Here is an 18,887-nt window from a genome sequence, read left to right as displayed (position 1 = left end):
TATCTGATTTTCCTGGGAGAAGTATCCTGTACCTTTCTCTTAATAATTAATAGCAGTCATATTTGTTAAGCCATTGAGAAGCAGCGGGACTCAGTGGAAAGAGCACGGGCTTGGGAGTTAGAGGACGTGGGTTCTAATTCCGGCTCGACCACACGTCTGCTGTGCGACCTCAGGCAAGTCACTTAGCTTCTCTGAGCCTCAGCTACCTCATCTGGAAAATGGGGATTAAGTGAGTCCCATGTGGGGCAACCTTATCACCTTGTATCCCTCCCCCCACCAGTGTTTAAAATAGTGCTTGGTACATAGTAAGCACTTTACAAATGCCATTATTATTGTTATTATTATTAAGCACTTACTATGTGCCAGGCACCCTTCTACTGTTCTAAGAGCTGGGGTAGATACAAGCTAATCAGGTTGGATTCAGTCTCTGTCCCATATAGGGCTCAAGGTCTTAACCTCCATTTTACAGATGAGGTAACCGAGGCCCAGAGAAGTGAAGAGACTTTCCCAAGGTCACAGAGTAGGCAAGTGGTGGAGCCCCCGGGATTAGGACCCACGTCCTCTGTCTTCCAAGCCTGCGTGCTAACCACTAAACCACACTGCTTCTCTGAGAGGTTGTGTCCCAGCGTCTCGGGAGACTTTGCAATAATAATAATAATAATAATAATAATAATAATAATAATAATAATAATAATGGCATTTGTATCATCCCTCCCTCTGCCCATCCGCCAAGCTAGCTCTCTTCTTCCCTTCAAGGCCCTACTGAGAGCTCACCTCCTCCAGGAGGCCTTCCCAGACTGAGCCCCTTCCCTCCTCTCCCCCTCGTCCACCTCTCCATCCCCCTCATCTTACCTCCTTCCCTTCCCCACAGCACCTGTATATATGTATATATGTTTGTACATATTTATTACTCTATTTATTTATTTTACTTGTACATATCTATTCTATTTATTTTATTTTGTTAGTATGTTTGGTTTTGTTCTCTGTCTCCCCCTTTTAGACTGTGAGCCCACTGTTGGGTAGGGACTGTCTCTATATGTTGCCAATTTGTCCTTCCCAACTGTCTCTATATGTTGCCAAGTATTGAGCGCTTACTGTGTACTCCTTACACAGTAAGCGCTCAATAAACACGATTGATGATGATTGATGATGATGATGATTTGTTAAGCTCTTACTATGTGCAGAGCATTGTTCTAAGCACTGGGAGGAATACAAGGTGATCAAGTTGTCCCACGTGGGGCTCACAGTCTTAATCCCCATTTTCCAGATGAGAGAACTGAGGCTCAGAGAAGTTAAGTGACTTGCCCAAGGTCACACAGCAGACATGGGGCAGAGCCGGGATTCGAACCCAGGACCTCCGACTCCAAAGCCCCTGCTCTTTCCACTGATCCACGCTGCTTCTCTAACCCCCACCAAGGTCCATCTCCCCACTCATCAGCTCGGATGAGTGGCGGGGAAAGCAGGAAATCACCTGTGTCCTCACCAGACCCCGCTTGCTCTGGCCCTCGTCCCACTGCAGGAGGAGGGGACAGGATTCTCAGGTTTCTTTTATTTTCATTTTTTTAAAAAATGACAAAAATATATCCCCCCGGGCCAGGAGCGGGCCGAAGTAGGGGTTAGCGGGGGGTCCTGGGGTCACTGCCCAGCCTAGCGGGGGGCGGGAACCAGGCCGGCATCTGTCTGGGTCAGGGGACTGACAGGGAGAGGCAGTGCCATGTTGGGTGGGAGTTCAACCCCTTCTAAATAATAATAATAATGGTATTTGCTAAGCGCTTACTATGTGCAAAGCACTGTTCCAAGCGCTGAACGTACCTGCCCCCCACCTCTTCTGTGTAGCCATGATGGAGCACCTGTATATCATCATCATCATCAATCGTATTTATTGAGCACTTACTATGTGCAGAGCACTGTACTAAGCGTTTGGGAAGTACAAATTGGCAACATATAGAGACAGTCCCTACCCAACAGTGGGCTCACAGTCTAAAAGGGGGAGACAGAGAACAAAACCAAACATACTAACAAAATAAAATAGAATAGGTATGTACAAATAAATTAAATAAATAAATAGAGTAAAAAAATATGTACAAACATATATACATATATACAGGTGCTGTATGTGTACATATGTTTGTACATATTTATTACTCTATTTATTTATTTATTTATCTTGTACATATCTATTCTATTTATTTTATTTTGTTAGTATGTTTGGTTTTGTTGTCTGTCTCCCCCTTCTAGACTGCGAGCTCGCTGTTGGGTAGGTACTGTCTCTATGTGTTGCCGACTTGTACTTCCCAAGCGCTTAGTACAGTGTTCTGCACACAGTAAGTGCTCTATAAATATGATTGATTGATTGATTGATTAATAATAATTATTATGGTATTGATGCTCATCTACTTGTGTTGTCTGTCTCCCCCTTCTAGACTGTGAGCCTGTTGTTGGGTAGGGATTGTCTCCGTTGGCGAATTGTACTCTCCAAGCGCTTAGTACAGTACAGTACAGCTGCTTAGAGAAGCAGCGTGGCTCAGTGGAAAGAGCCCGGGCTTTGGAGTCAGAGGTCATGGGTTCGAATCCCGACTCCACCACATGTCTGCTGTGTGACCTTGGGCAAGTCACTTAACTTCTCTGAGCCTCAGTTATCTCACCTGTAAAATGGGGACTAAGACTGTGAGCCCCAAGTGGGACAACTTGATCACTTTGTATTCCCCCCCCCAGCGCTTAGAACAGTGCTTTGCACATAGTAAGCACTTAACAAATGCCATCATTATTATTATTATTATTACAGTGCTCTGCATCCAGTAAGTGCTCAATAAATACGATTGAATGAACAAATGAACTATGTGCAAAGCACTGTTCTAAGCACTGGGGGGATACAAGGTGATCAGGTTGTCCTACATGGGGCTCCCAATCTTAATCCCCATTTTCCAGATGAGGTCACTGGGGCACAGAGAAGTTAAGTGACTTGCCCCAAGTCACCCAGCTGAGAATTGGCGGACCCGGGATTTGAACCTAATTTAAATCTAGAGGAATCTGATCTGAATCTAAAGGATTGCTGGATTTGATCGAATGGCCAGACAAATTAACCAACGAACCAAATGGCTTTTATGAAATCACACCCCCATCATGGACCCCTTAAGCCACGGGGTACTTATTCCTGGAGGGGGATAACTCCTCCGTGTTCAGTTACTGCGGAGGTGTACTGGTGTGGTCATCGTCATCAATCGTATTTATTGAGCGCTTACTATGTGCAGAGCACTGTACTAAGCGCTTGGGAAGTACAAATTGGCAACATATAGAGACAGTCCCTACCCAACAGTGGGCTCACAGTCTAAAAGGGGGAGACAGAGAACAAAACCAAACATACTAACAAAACAAAATAAACAGAATAGATATGTACAAGTAAAATAAATAGAGTAATAAATATGTACAAACATATATCCATATATACAGGTGCTGTGGGGAAGGGAAGGAGGTAAGATGGGGGGGATGGAGAGGGGGATGAGGGGGAGAGGAAGGAAGGGGCTCAGTCTGGGAAGGCCTCCTGGAGGAGGTGAGCTCTCAGGAGGGTATGAACTGGAGACCGTAGCCAGCTAAATCTGGGGTGAAAGAAAGAGTCCAGAGAGGCCAGCGCTTCCCAACCCCATCAGGGGCCAAATATCCAGTCAGAATCAGCCAAATCGACGACTCTAGGGCCAGATCCTGCTGACAAAAAACCTCCATTGCTGGCTGAAAATGGCCCTGATGGGTTTAGCCCTATTAAATTGCAAGAAGAATCAGTCCCATTTCTCTGACCAGGGCTCACCTGACAGGATCTCATTGTCCCCATTGCCTCCACTCTCTTTTATCTTAAGGCCACTGGCCTCCAAGTAGCCGTTTTCCCTTGAGTGGGCTCCTTCCTGCAGCCTCTGACTTGCCTGTCATTCCCTGAAATTCCAAATTCCTGCCACTTGCGGAAGGGGTGGACCAGACATTCCCTTTAGACGGAAGGTGTTCCCCGTGAAAATCAATCAATCAATCAATCAATCAATCAATCAATCGTATTTATTGAGCGCTTACTGTGTGCAGAGCACTGGACTAAGCACTTGGGAAGTACAAGTTGGCAACATATGGAGACAGTCCCTACCCAACAGTGGGCTCACAGTCTACGGCCGTGGCTCCTGCTGACGTACACTCTCCGGAAAGACTGATTGGCCCAAGGCTGGTGATAATAATAATAATAATAATAATAGTAATAATAACAATAATAATAATAATAATAATAATGGCATTTGTTAAGCACTTACTATGTGCAAAGATCTGTTCTAAGTGCTGGGGAGGATACAAGGTGATCATGTTGTCCCACATGGGGCTCACAGTCTTACTCCCCATTTTCCAGATGAGGTAACTGAGGCTCAGAGAAGTGAAGTGACTTGCCCAAGGTCACACAGCAGACGTGGGGGAGCTGGGATTAGAACCCAGGACCTCTGACTCCCAAGCCCATGCTCTTTCCACTGAGCCACGCTGCTTCTCCGATGTCCATGGGGTCTCTTTCCTGGCCCCTTTCCCATTTTACCATGAGTAGCAAGGTCCCACTGGGCCTCTCAGACACACAGGTGCTACTATCAATCAATCAATCAATCAATCAATCAATCAATCAATCGTATTTATTGAGCACTTACTCTGTGCAGAGCACTGTACTAAGTGCTTGGGCAGTACAAGTCGGCAACCCATAGAGACAGTCCCTACCCAACAGCGGGCTCACAGCCTAGAAGGGGGAGACAGAGAACAAAACCAAGCATACTAACAAAATAAAATAGACTAGATATGTACAAGTAAGATAAATAAATAAATAGAGTAATAAATATGTACAAACATATATACATATATACAGGTGCTGTGGGGAAGGGAAGGAGGAAAGATGGGGGAGATGGACAGGGGGACGAGGGGGAGAGGAAGGAAGGGGCTCATTCTGGAAAGGCCTCCTGGAGCATTCGTGAAGCATTCCATATTTTTCCCAGACTGAGCCCCTGCTTTTCCTCTGCTCCTCCTCGCCTCCCCATCACCCTCACTCCCTCCCTCTGCCCTACCCCCTTCTCCTCCCCACAGCAATTGTGCATATTCGTACAGATTTATTACTCTATTAATTTGATTAATGATGTGTATAGATCTCCCCCTTCTAGACTGTGAGCCCATTGTTCATTCATTCATTCAATCGTATTTATTGAGCGCTTACTGTGTGCAGAGCACGGTACTAAGCGATTGGGAAGTATAAGTTGGCAACATATTCATTCATTCATTGAATCATATTTATTGAGCACTTACTGTGTGCAGAGCACCGTACTAAGCGCTTGGGAAGTACAAGTTGGCAACATATAGAGACAGTCCCTACCCAACAGTGGGCTCACATTCTAGAAGGGGGAGACAGAGAACAAAACGAAACATATTAACAAAATAAAATAAATAGAATAAATATGTACAAGTAAAATAAATAAATAAATAGAGTAATAAATATGTACAAACATATATACATACATACAGGTGTTGGGAAGGTATGACCGTCTCTATATGTTGCCTTCCCAAGAGCTTAGTACAGTGCTCTGCACACAGTAAGCACTCAATAAATAAGATTTAATATTTAGCACTTAGAACAGTGCTTTGCCCATAGTAAGCACTTAATAAATGTCATTATTATTATTATTATTATTAATAATAATAATAAATAAGATTTAATGAATGAATGAATAATAATTCTATTAATAATTCTATTTATTTTGATGGTATTGACTGTATTTGATGGTTTTGATGGTATTTATCTATTTTGTTGGTATTGACACCTGTCTACTAGTTTGGTTTTGTTGTCTGTCTCCCCCCTTCTACGCTGTGAGCCCGTCGTGGGCAGGGATTGTGTCCACCTGTTGCCGAATTGTACTTCCCAAGCGCTTAGTACAGTGCTCTGCACACAGTAAGTGCTCAATATATACGACTGAATGAATGAAAGCAGCGTGGCCTAATGGATAGATCACAGGCCTGAGAGTCAGTCTGAAGGACCTAGGTTCTAATCTTAGCTGCGCCGCTTGTCTGCTGTGTGACCTTGGGTGAGCCACTTCACTTCTCTGAGCCTCAGTTTCCTCGTTTGTAATGGGGATTAAGACTGTGAGTCCCATGTGGGACAGGGACAGTTTTCAGCCGGATTAGCCTCATATCTACCCCAGTGCTCAGACTGGTGCTTGATATCTAGGAAGCGCTTAACCAATATGATAATTATTCAATCCTTCATTCAATTGTATTTATTGAGCGCTTACTGTGTGCAAAGCACTGTACTGAGCGCTATGGAGAGTACAATACAACAACAGACACATTCCATGCCCACAACGAGACTTAATGCACCCCACTTCCCAATATATGAGCTATGAACTGTTACCTTGGTTCTCAGTGGTTCTAGAGGGCCTATTTCATTCAATTGTATTTATTGAGTGCTTACTGTGTGCAGGGCACTGTACTAAGCACTATTTAGCTTGCCTAAATAGCACTATTTAGCTTCCCTTTCACTTAGAGCTGTGCTTTGAGAATCTGGAAGGCAAGTGTGAGGGATTTATTCAATTTTTATTAAATTAATATTAAATAATTTATTAAATTATTGTTTATTGAATGCTAAATGGTGGGGTAGATACAGGATAAAAATTAAGAAAATAAATAAATAAATTATGGTATCTGTTAAGCGCTTACTATGTACCAGGCACTATACTAAGCTCTGGGCTGGATGCAAGCAAATCACGTTGAATATAGCCCCTGTCCCACGTGGGGCTCAGAGTCTCCATCCCCATTTTGCAGATGAGGTAACTGAGGCCCAGAGAAATGAAGTGACTTGCCCAAGGTCACACAGCAGACAAGTGGCGGAGCCGGGATTAGAACCCATGACCTTCTGACTCCCATAATCGTCTATTTCCCCGATGGGACCCATAGTCTAAGAGAGACGGGGAGTGGGTATCTTACCCCATTTTGCAGGTGTGGAAACGGAGGCACAGAGAAGTTAAGTGACTTGTCTAAGGTCCCACAACAGGCGAGTGGCTGTGGGACTTTGGGCCAGTCACTTAACTTCTCTGTGCCTCAGTTACCTCATCTGGAAAATGGGGATTAAGACTGTGAGCTCCACAAGGGACAACCTAATCACCTTGTAATCCCCCAGCGCTTAGAACAGTGCTTTGCACATAGTAAGTGCTTAACAAATACCATTAAAAAAAAAGAAAAGAAAAAAGCACTCTTTCCAGAAAGTCACGCTGCCTCTCCGTTAAAGATTGTGTAATATATATTCTATTAATAGGGAGTTGTACATTTTGGAGGAATCATTTTGTAGGTGACCTCCTTCTGTCTTGCTCCCAGAAACCTACGCTCTATTTCAGTTTTTGGTTGAGATTGATGAGATTTTTCCACTTTAAGCGGCATCTTTTTTATTTTTTTCCACTTGAGCTCAACCTGTCTGCATTTCTGTCATTTCCTTCGAGGCGGGGACACCGTTACCTCTTGGCAATCTATCCCTGATCCCGCGGAGATGGTTTCCCAGGGATTTTTACTGGCTCACTGACATCCCTCTCCTTTAATATCGGAAGCTCGGGGAGAATTTTCTCCGCATCCCTGGAGTTTTTCCGAGACTCAGCTTCCCGAAATGTTCCGAGCCTTTTAAAAGAATTTCCCTTAGGAGCGCTGTGTATCCTGATAAATTATATTGTCACAGAGGGTCACCATGCTTAGAAGCCTATCCTAGTTCGCAGCGGGAGGATGTGTAAAATCCTATTCATCTCGCTTTTGTCCCATTTCAATCTCTCCCGGTACAAATGACCAAATTAGAAACTCTCCCCCCTTTTTTGTAGGCCTTTCCCGGAGCGGACTTTATCGAGCTGAAAAGGGGACTCTTACTGAGGTCAGAAAGCCCAAAATCACACTTAGCTTTTTTCTTTTATCTATCCTCTATTTTCAGGTTCTGTGAGTCCCCACTTTCCCCTGTTCCCTCCACCATCCCACTCACTCCCTTCTTCCTGGCAACATTTCTCTGCTGGTTCTTTATCCCTTTGACAAGGAAAAGGAAACCTAAGACCTGGAAGAAAGGAGCAAGAAGCCGATTGAGCGGTAAAATATCCTGAAAGGGATGAAATCATTTTCTCTTTAGTTTTTCAAGGGGCTTATAAAAGACAAGAAACCCAAAATGATGGATTTTTACCATTTGAGGAACTTTCTTGGCCACTCCTTAGGCTTTGATGTTGTTCCCCTAATATCTTCCAAACCCTGTCGATCTGGAGCCATATGAAAAAACTCGCACGATTCTCATTTCTCCAGGGCCACTTCAGCAGTGAGTGAAAAATTTTCAACAAAAGACACTTGAATTTCTTGCTGTGGGCAGGGGACAGGGTGGTTTAGTGAAATGAGTACACAATTAGGAGTCAGAAGACTTGGAAATCTAGTCCCGGCCTCACCGCTGCCCTGCTGGGTGATCTTGGGCGAGTCACTTAACCTCTCTGGGCTTCAATTTCCTCATCTGTAAAATGGGAGGGTTTTTTTAATGGCATTTCTCAAGCACTTACTATGTGCTTGGCACTGCGTTAATCTCTGGAGTAGACCCAAGTCCCGTGTGTCTCACAGTCTCAATTCCCATTTCACAGATGAGGTAGTAATAATAATAATGATGGCATTTATTAAGCGCTTACTATGTGCAAAGCACTCTTCTAAGTGCTGGGGAGGTAACAAGGTGATCAAGTTGTCCCACGGGTGGCTCCCAGTCTTCATCTCCATTTTACAAATGAGGGAACTGAGGCCCAGAGAAGTGAAGTGACTTGCTCAAAGTCTCACAGCTGACAATTGGAGGATCCAGGATTTGAACCCAGGACCTTCGACTCCAAAGCCCGGGCTCTTTCCACCGAGCTGCTTCTCTAAGTAAAATGTGCTGTCACAAGACTGAGGGGGAATTCACCACCAGATGAAAGAACTAGTTCTTTGGGAGCTCTCCCTCTGAGATCTCCCTCACGGGAATTTCGTTTTCTCTGGATAAAAGAGAGCGATGCTTCAAAACGAATGTGCAGGATGCAATATATGAATATTTAGCATCTATAGCACTCACATCATCATCATCATCATCATCAATCGTATTTATTGAGCACTTACTATGTGCAGAGCACTGTACTAAGCGCTTGGGAAGTACAAATTGGCAACATATAGAGACAATCCCTACCCAACAGCGGGCTCACAGTCTAAGAGGGGGAGACAGAGAACAAAACCAAGCATACTAACAAAATAAAATAAATAGAATAGATATGTACAAATAAAATAAATAAATAAATAAATAGAGTAATAAATATGTACAAACATATATACATATATACATACTCACATGGGAGGGAGAGGGGATATTTGCTTCTAACGTACACGGCACATGAGAGAGCAGGTATATGTTTCCAGTGTACATGGAGCGCGTGAAAAAAACCACCATTCTAGCATATATACACCCTAAATAATAATAATGATGGCATTTATTAAGCGCTTACTATGTGCAAAGCACTGTTCTAAGCACTGGGGAGGTTACAAGGTGATCAGGTTGTCCCACGGGGGGCTCACAGTCTTCATCCCCATTTTCCAGATGAGGTCACTGAGGCCCAGAGAAGTGAAGCGACTTGCCCACAGTCACACAGCTGACAATTGGCGGAGTCTGGATTTGAACCCATGACCTCTGACTCCAAAGCCCGGGCTCTTTTCCACTGAGCCACGCTGCTTCTCAGCGTGAGAGGGTTTGCAATTCTAATATAAACGTTGCTTGTAAAAGAGAAGCAGCCTGGCCTAATGGTTAGAGCACGGGCTTGGGAGTTAGAAGGTCATAGGTTCTAATCCTGACTCTGTCACTGGTCGGTTGTGTGACCCTGGGCAAGTCACCTCACTTCTCTGTGCCTCGGTTACCTCGTCTGGAAAATGGGGATGGAGACTATGATCCCCACGTGGGACCGGGGCTGTGTCTAACCCGATTTGCTTGTTGCTTGTTCCCACCCCAGCGCTTAGTACGGTGCCTGGCACATACTTGTTGCCAACTTGTACTTCCCAAGCGCTTAGTACAGTGCTTGGCACACAGTAAGCGCTCAATAAATACGATTGATTGATTGATTAACAAATATCACGATTATTGTCATTATGTAAAATTCTAGCGTAGTCATCACACACAAGGCAGTATTCATTCATTCATTCATTCATTCAATCGTATTTATTGAGAAGCAGCTTGGCTCAGTGGAAAGAGCCCGGGCTTTGGAGTCAGAGGTCATGGGTTCGAATCCCTGCTCCACCAATTGTCAGCTGTCATCATCACGTAGGACAAGGACTTAGTCTTGACTCAATTGTCTTGTAACTGCCTTAGCGTTCAGTACTTGAAACATAGAAAGTTGTTGCCAATTGCCAACAGCATACAAGTTGTTGCCAATTTGTACTTCCCAAGCGCTTAGTACAGTGCTCTGCACATAGTAAGCGCTCAATAAATACGATTGATGATGATGATGGGAAAGTGTTTACTTAACGTTGTTATTATTGTTATTACTACCATCATCATCTTTTTGATTTTAATAAGCAACCTGCCCATTCATTCATTCATTCAATCAATCACATTTATTGAGCGCTTATTGTGTGCAGAGCACTGTACTAAGCGCTTGGGAAGTACAAGCTGGCAACTTATAGAGACGGTTCCTACCCAACAATGGGCTCACAGACTAGAAGGGGGAGACAGCCAACAAAACAAAATATATTAACAAAATAAAATAAGTAGAATAGTAAATACGTACAAGAAAAATAGAGTAATGGCGCCCACCTCTAAGATTCTCTTTCATATTATGTAGTTTATAAGTGTCAATTTGAAGCATAACCGTCATTAATAATTAGGACAGTGATCGACTTAGTATGTTTGGTTTTGTTCTCTGTCTCCCCCTTTTAGACTGTGAGCCCACTGTTGGGTAGGGACTGTCTCTATATGTTGCCAATTTGTACTTCCCAAGCGCTCAGTACAGTGCTCTGCACATAGTAAGCGCTCAATAAATGTGATTGATGATGATGACGATGACTTTGTTTATAGTAACCTCTGTTTATCATCCAAATTAGAAATCCCAGTTCATCCCAGGCCGTGGACACCCGTTATAAAAGAACAAATCATTCTGGCTGAGAGGACACTAACACGGATGAATAAGGCTGTGAAAAAATTAAATATTAATGGCAGCATTCACGAAAAGGGTGTTTAATACTCCCACTACTCATAATTATGGTATTCGTTAAGCGCTTACTATATGCCAACCAGTGTTCCCAGGTTGGACACAGCCCCTGTCCCACATGGGGCTCACAGTCTCAATCCCCATTTTACAGTTGAGGGAACTGAGGCACAGAGAAGTTAAGCGACTTGCCCAAGGTCGCCCAGCAGACAAATGGCGGGGCAGGAATTCGAACACACAACCCCTGACGCCCAAGCCCGTGCTCTAACACCTAGGCCATGCTGCTTCTTTACAACAGCAGGAAGTCAGAAAGAAATGATAAGGTACAAACACACCTCAGGAAGATAAAAACAGTAAGCGTGAAAGATGAGACAATTGTAGAAGTCAATAATAAATAGGATTTATAATCATAATTATAATTAAATAAATGATAAATACGACTGAATGAATTGGTCAGAACACACATCCAAAGAGGCAACCATTTGTTAACGTTGGAGAAGCAGCATGGCTGAGTGGAAAGAGCCCGGGCTTGGGAGTCAGAGGTCATGGGTTCTAATCCTCACTCCGCCACTTGTCACCTGTGTGACTTTAGGCAAGTCATTTCACTTCTCTGGGCCTCAGTTCCCTCATCTGTAAAATGGGGATGAAGACTGTGAGCCCCACGTAGGACAGCCTGATGACCTCGTATCTACCCCAGAGATTAGATTGTGAGCCCACTGTTGGGTAGGGACCGTCTCTATATGTTACCAACTTGTACTTCCCAAGCGCTTAGTACAGTGCTCTGTACACAGTAAGTACTCAATAAATATGATTGATTGATTGATTAGAACAGTGCTTGGCATATAGTAATCATAATAATAATGAAAATAATAATGGCATTTATTAAGCGCTTACTATGTGCAAAGCACTGTACTAAGTGCTGGTGAGGTCATCAGGTGATCAGGTTGGAAAGAGTGCGGGCTTTGGAATCAGAGGTCCTGGGTTCAAATCCTGGCTCTGCCAATTGTCAGCTGTGTGACTTTGGGCAAGTCACTTCACTTCTCTGGGCCTCAGTTCCCTCATCTGGAAAAATGGGGATGAAGACTGTGAACCCCCCGTGAGACTACCTGATCACCTTGTAACCTCCCCAGCGTTTAGAACAGTGCTTTGCACATAGTAAGCACTTAATAAATGCCATTATTATTATTAATAATTATCCTCATTTTACAAATAAGGGAACTGAGGCACAGAGAAGTCAAGTGACTTGCCCAAACTCACACAGCTGACAATTGGCGGAGGCGGGGTTTGAACCCATGACCTCTGACTCCAAAGCCCGGCCTTTTTCCACTGAGCCACGCTGCTTCTCTGCCAATAAGCACTTAACAAATACCATCATTATTATTATTCATTCATTCATTCAATCGTATTTATTGAGCGCTTACTGTGTGCAGAGCACTGTACGAAGCGCTTGGGAAGTACAAGGAGTGTGGCTCAGTGGAAAGAGCCCGGGCTTTGGAGTCAGAGGTCGTGGGTTCAAATCCCGGCTCCGGCAACTGTCAGCTGTGTGACTTTGGGCAAGTCACTTCACTTCTCTATGCCTTAGTTCCCTCATCTGTAACATGGGGATTAAAACTGCGAGCCCGCCCCGTGGGCCAACTTGATCACCTTGTAACCTCCCCAGCGCTTAGAACAGTGCTTTGCACATAGTAAGCGCTTAACAAATATCATTATTACTATTACTTTTATTATTATTATTACAAGTTGGCAACATATAGAGACGGTCTAGACGGTCTCTAGCCTGTGAGCCCACTCTTCTAGACTGTGAGCCCACTGTCGGGTAGGGACTGTCTCTCTCTCTTGCCAACTTGGACTTCCCAAGCGCTTAGTCCAGTGCTCTGCACACGGTAAGCGCTCAATCAGTACGATCGAATGAATGAATGAATGGTTGATGAATGAACAAATGACTTCCCTATGGCCATCCCTGGTAAAATTTCGGGCAGCGCACCGTTGGAAGTTTTGACACAGAAGTGAAGGTATTGGAATCGTTCTCAACTCGTTCATATCTACGAATTGGTCAAATTCAGTGCAATATATATATATATAATATTATAAATTATATATATATATATATATATTATTTGAGCGAAAGCACAAGAATATACTGGGGAATCCGCCCAGCTGACGGGCCACAGGATGTCACCATTTCTCCACCAGTAAGGGTCTGAGCTTCAATGAGTCGTAACAAATTCGCTCTTGAAGATTTTCCAGGTGTAGTATTTTCAATCATATTTATCGGACGGGGTTAATGTTTTCTGGGCCAAAAAGCAGCGGAGCTTCACTTATTAAACTGTGGATATATTTTCTTTATTACAATTTAGATCTAGAGTTGCTACATGACACCTACATCGCAGTTAAAATCGATCCAGTTTTCATATTCACCGAGCAGGTGGTGCGTGCTGATGTCTTTGGGAGAGTGCAGAGGAATTCATCATCATCATCATCAATCGTATTTATTGAGAGCTTACTGTGTGCAGAGCACTGTACTAAGCGCTTGGGAAGAGTCCCTGACCTCAAGAGGCTTACAGTCTGGTAGCGGAGGCAGGCGGACATAAAATTAATTAGGAATTAGTTGCTCTTTGGATTTGCTTCCTTTCTTCACCCTTCCCTCAGCCCCACAGCACTTACAGAGCATGGAGAAGCCGCGTGGCTCAGTGGAAAGACCCGGGCTTTGGAGTCAGAGGTCTTGGGTTCAAATCCCGGCTCTGCCAATTGTCAGCTGTGTGACTTTGGGCAAGTAACTTCACGTCTCTGTGCCTCAGTTACCCCATCTGGAAAATGGGGATGAAGACTGTGAGCCCCCCGAGGGACAACCTGATTACCTTGTAACCACTCCAGTGTTTAGAGCAGTGCTTGGCACATAGTAAGCACTTAACAAATGTCATCATTATTATTATTATTGTTATTATCCCAGCTCCGCCATTTATCAGCTGTGTGACTTTGGGCAAGTCACTTCACTTCTCTGTGCCTCAGTTCCCTCATCTGGAAAATGGGGATGAAGATTGTGAGCCCCATGTGGGACAACCTGAATACCTTGTATCTCCCCCAGCGCTTAGAACTGTGCTTGGCACACAGTAAGCGCTTAACAAATACCAAAATCATTATTATTATTACCTACAGATCTGTTGCTGAATTGTTCTTTCCAAGTGCTTAGTCCAGTGCTCTGCGCACAGTAAGCGCTTAATAAATATGATTGAATGAATGAATGAATCTGTCATTTAATGTCTCTCTCCCTCTCTACTGCACACAGTAAGCGCTCAATAAATACGATTGAATGAATGAATGAATGAATCTGTCATTTAATGTCTCTCTCCCTCTCTAGACTGGGCAAAATTATGGGCAAAAAACCGACTCTGTTATATTGCACTCTCCCAAGTGCTTAGTCCAGTGCTCAGCACCTAGTAAGCACTTAATAAATACTATTGATCGACCATAAATTGCACGAGCAGAGGAAGAACAAGGACAGTGAGAGTGACAAGAATGCGGAATGATGGAATTGATAAATATCAAAACTGGATCGATTGCCTTTTAACTGCGACATGGGTGTCATGTAGCAACTCTAGATCTAGATTGTAATAAAGAAAATATTTCCTCAGTTTAATAAGTTAAGCTCCATTGCTTTTTGCCTCAGAAAACATTAACCTCGTACGATAAATATGATTGAAAATACTACCCCTGGAAAATCTTCAATAAATTGATAAATGAATCAATAAGTAGTGGTCATTTGATATGTACTATTCACCTATATTTATATTTGGCCAGGTACCTCAGTAGCCTAGAGGAAAGAGCACGGGCCTTGGAGTCAGAAGACCTGGGTTCGAATCCCAGCTCTGCATTCGTCTGCTTTGTGACCTTGGGCAAATAATAATAATGGCATTTATTAAGCGCTTACTATGTGCAAAGCAATGTTCTAAGCGCTGGACAAATCATTACCCTTCTCATGCTTCAGTTACCGCATCTGTAGAATGGAGATGAAGATTGTGAGCCCCATGTGGGACATGAACTGTGTCCAATCTGATTATTTTATATGTACCTCGGCATTTAGAATAACGCCCGGCACATAGTAATAATAAAGATGGTATTTGTTAAGTGCTTAATATGTGCAAAGCACTGGGTACATGCCTAACAAATACCATTTGAAAACCAGTGTATATAGAGAAGGAATAAGAGGGGTCATTGGATTAATACAACTTGGAAGATGGGGAATTCATCAGGATATGAATGATATCTGGAGGAGGGGGGTTTCCCACATTCCCTGAAGATGGAGGGAGAGGAGAGCTGTAATCTGTCAGACTGGAAAGAGGTGGGAATTCCAGGCAGTGGATTATTCAGGATTTTTAAAAAAAATTTTGGGATTGATCTTGGAAGCGGGGACACCTGTTTAAATTTAAGTGGGCAAGGCATTGCTCAAATTGTGTAGTTGGTAATAATAATTACGTTGTAATAATCAATCAATCAATCAATCGTAATTATTGAGCACTTACTGTGTGCAGAGCACTGTACTAAACACTTGGGAAGTACAAGTTGGCAACATATAGAGACGGTCCCTACCCAACAGTGGGCTCACAGTCTAAAAGTGGGCTCACAGTCTAAAAGTCTAAATAATAATCGCAGTCTAAATAATCATCAATCATATTTATCAATCGTATTTATTGAGCGCTTACTGTGTACAGAGCACTGTACTAAGCGCTTGGGAAGTACAAATTGGCAACATATAGAGACAGTCCTTACCCAACAGTGGGCTCACAGTCTAAAAGGGGGAGACAGAGAACAAAACCAAACATACTAACAAAATAAAATAAATAGAATAGATATGTACAAGTAAAATAAATAAATAGAGTAATAAATATGTACAAACATATATACAGGTGCTGTGGGGAAGGGAAGGAGGTAAGATGGGGGGGATGGAGAGGGGGACGAGGGGGAGAGGAAGGAAGGGGCTCAGTGTGGGAAGACCTCCTGGAGGAGGTGAGCTCCCAGTAGGGACTTGAAGGGAGGAAGAGAGCTAGCTTGGTGGATGGGCAGAGGGAATGGGGGCATTCCAGGCCCGGGGGATGACGTGGGCCGGGGGTCGATGGCGGGACAGGCGAGAACGAGGTACGGTGAGGAGATTAGCGGTGGAGGAGCGGAGGGTGCGGGCTGGGCTGGAGAAGGACAGAAGGGAGGTGAGGTAGGACGGGGCGAGGTGATGGACAGCCTTGAAGCCCAGGGTGAGGAGTTAAATAATTATAATAACGACGTTAAGTAAACCCTTTCTATGTTTCAAGTACTGAACTGAACACTAAGGCAGTTACAAGACAGCTGAGACGAGACTAAGACCCTGGCCTACATGATGATGATGGTGGTATTTGTCAAGCGTTTACTATGTTCCAAGCACTGTTCTGAGCGCTGGGGTAGATACAAGGTGATCAGGTTGTCCCACGTGGGGCTTACGGTCTTCATCCCCGTTTTATGTATGTTATGTGTGTATGTGTGTGTGTGGAGAGAGAAAGAGAAACAGAGAGAGACTTCATTTATTTGGGGGGTTGATTCCTGATGGTCCGATCATATCTATTTGTGTGCAAGTGTTACTGGAAAAACTGCCGTGCGACTGACACACTCTGCCTCACTTCCTATTTGGGGAACTTTTCCAGCCTCTTCCCTTTTATAATAATGGCATTTATTAAGCACTTACTATGTGCAAAGCACTGTTCTAAGCACTGTGGAGGTTACCAGGTGATCAGGTTGTCCCACGTGGGGCTCACGGTCTTAATCCCCATTTTACAGATGAGGTAACTGAGGCACAGAGAAGTTGAGTGACTTGCCCAAAGTCACACAGCTGACAATCGGTGGAGCCGGAATTCAAACCCATGACCTCTGACTCCAAAGCCCGTGCTCTTTCCACTGAGCCACGCTGCTTCTCTTTTAGACTGTGAGCCCACTGTTGGGTAGGGACTGTCTCTATATGTTGCCAACTTGTGCTTCCCAAGCGCTTAATACAGTGCTCTGCACACAGTAAGCGCTCAATAAATATGATTGATTGATTGATTGATTGATTGCTCACTCGCAGGCAGAATTGAACGGTAGAGTTGCAGGTTTACTAGGAAGGCAACCCGATCACCTTGTAACCTCCCCAGTGCTTAGAACAGCACATCATAAGCACTTAATAAATGCCATTATTATTATTTCTAAAGGGGAAGGACAGAAACAGGGCATTAAAAGATCTGGAAACTCGGATTTGCGCATGCAAACGCAGCGCGGTTCAGCTCCGCCGTAGAAATTCAGGGGACACGACGCATTGGCGGTTTGCTAAAGCTTCGGTGACCGCGGCACATAATAGGGTCCGGGTGATATTCGTTGGTTGGATTCTACCAGTTAAAACCTTGCTGGGCAGAGCACTGTTCTCAGGGTTTAGGAGAGTACGGTACAGCAGAGTTGGTGGACATAATTCCCTGCCCACAAGGAGCTTCACCATGGGAAGCAGCGTGGCCAATTGAATAGACCACAGGCCTGGCTGGGGGTCAGAAGGACCTGGATTCTAATAAGAATAATAATAATGACATTTATTAAGCACTTACTAGGTGAAAAGCACTGTTCTAATAATAATGATGGCATTTATTAAGCGCTTACTATGTGCAAAGCACTGTTCTAAGCGCCGGGGAGGTTGCCAGGTGATCAGGTTGTCCCACGGGGGGCTCACAGTCTTCATCCCCATTTTACAGATGAGGGAACTGAGGCACAGAGAAGTGAAGCGACTTGCCCAAAGTCACACAGTTGACAACTGGCGGAGCTGGGATAATAATGATAATGATGATGGCATTTGTTAAGAGCTTACTATGTGCCAAGCACTGTTCTAAGCGCTGGGGGGAAACAAGGTGATCAGGTTGTCCCACGTGGGGCTCACAGTCTTAATCCCCATTTTACAGATGAGGGAACTGAGGCTCAGAGAAGTTAAGTGACTTGCCCAAGGTCACACAGCAGACATGTGGAGGAGCCGGGATTCAAACCCATGACCTTTGACTCCAAAGCCCGGGCTCTTTCCACTGAGCCATGCTGCTTCTCTGATCCCAGCTCTGCCACTTGTCTGCTGTGTGACTTTGGGCAAGTCACTTAACTTCTCTGTGCCTCAGTTGCCTCATCTGTAAAATGGGGATTAAGACTGTAAACTCCACATGGGACAACCTCATTACCTTGTAATAATAATAATAATAATGGCATTTGTTAATCACTTACTAGGTGCAAAGCACTGTTCTAAGCACTGGGGAGGTTACAAGTTGATCAGATTGTCCCACGTGGGGCTCACAGTCTTCATCCTCATTTTCCAGATGAGGTCACTGAGGCACAGAGAAGTGAAGTGACTTGCCCAAAGTCACACAGCTGACAATTGGCAGAGCCGGGATTTGAACCTATGACCAAATTGTATCTACCCCAGTGCTTTGAACAGTGCTTGGCACATAGTAAGCACTTCACAAATATTATTATTATTATTATTATTATTATTATTAAAATCAATCAATCAATCAATCAATTGTATTTATTGAAATGGGGATTGAGACTGTGAGCCCCATGCGGGACAGGGACTGTGTCCAACCCGATTTGCTTGTATCCACCCCAGTGCATAGTACAGTGCCTGGGGTGCACATACAGTACATAAATACATGCATACAGTAT

Source organism: Tachyglossus aculeatus, chromosome X1 (assembly GCF_015852505.1).
Source record: "Tachyglossus aculeatus isolate mTacAcu1 chromosome X1, mTacAcu1.pri, whole genome shotgun sequence".
Lineage (NCBI taxonomy): Eukaryota > Metazoa > Chordata > Mammalia > Monotremata > Tachyglossidae > Tachyglossus > Tachyglossus aculeatus.
This window is presented reverse-complemented; position numbering follows the sequence as displayed.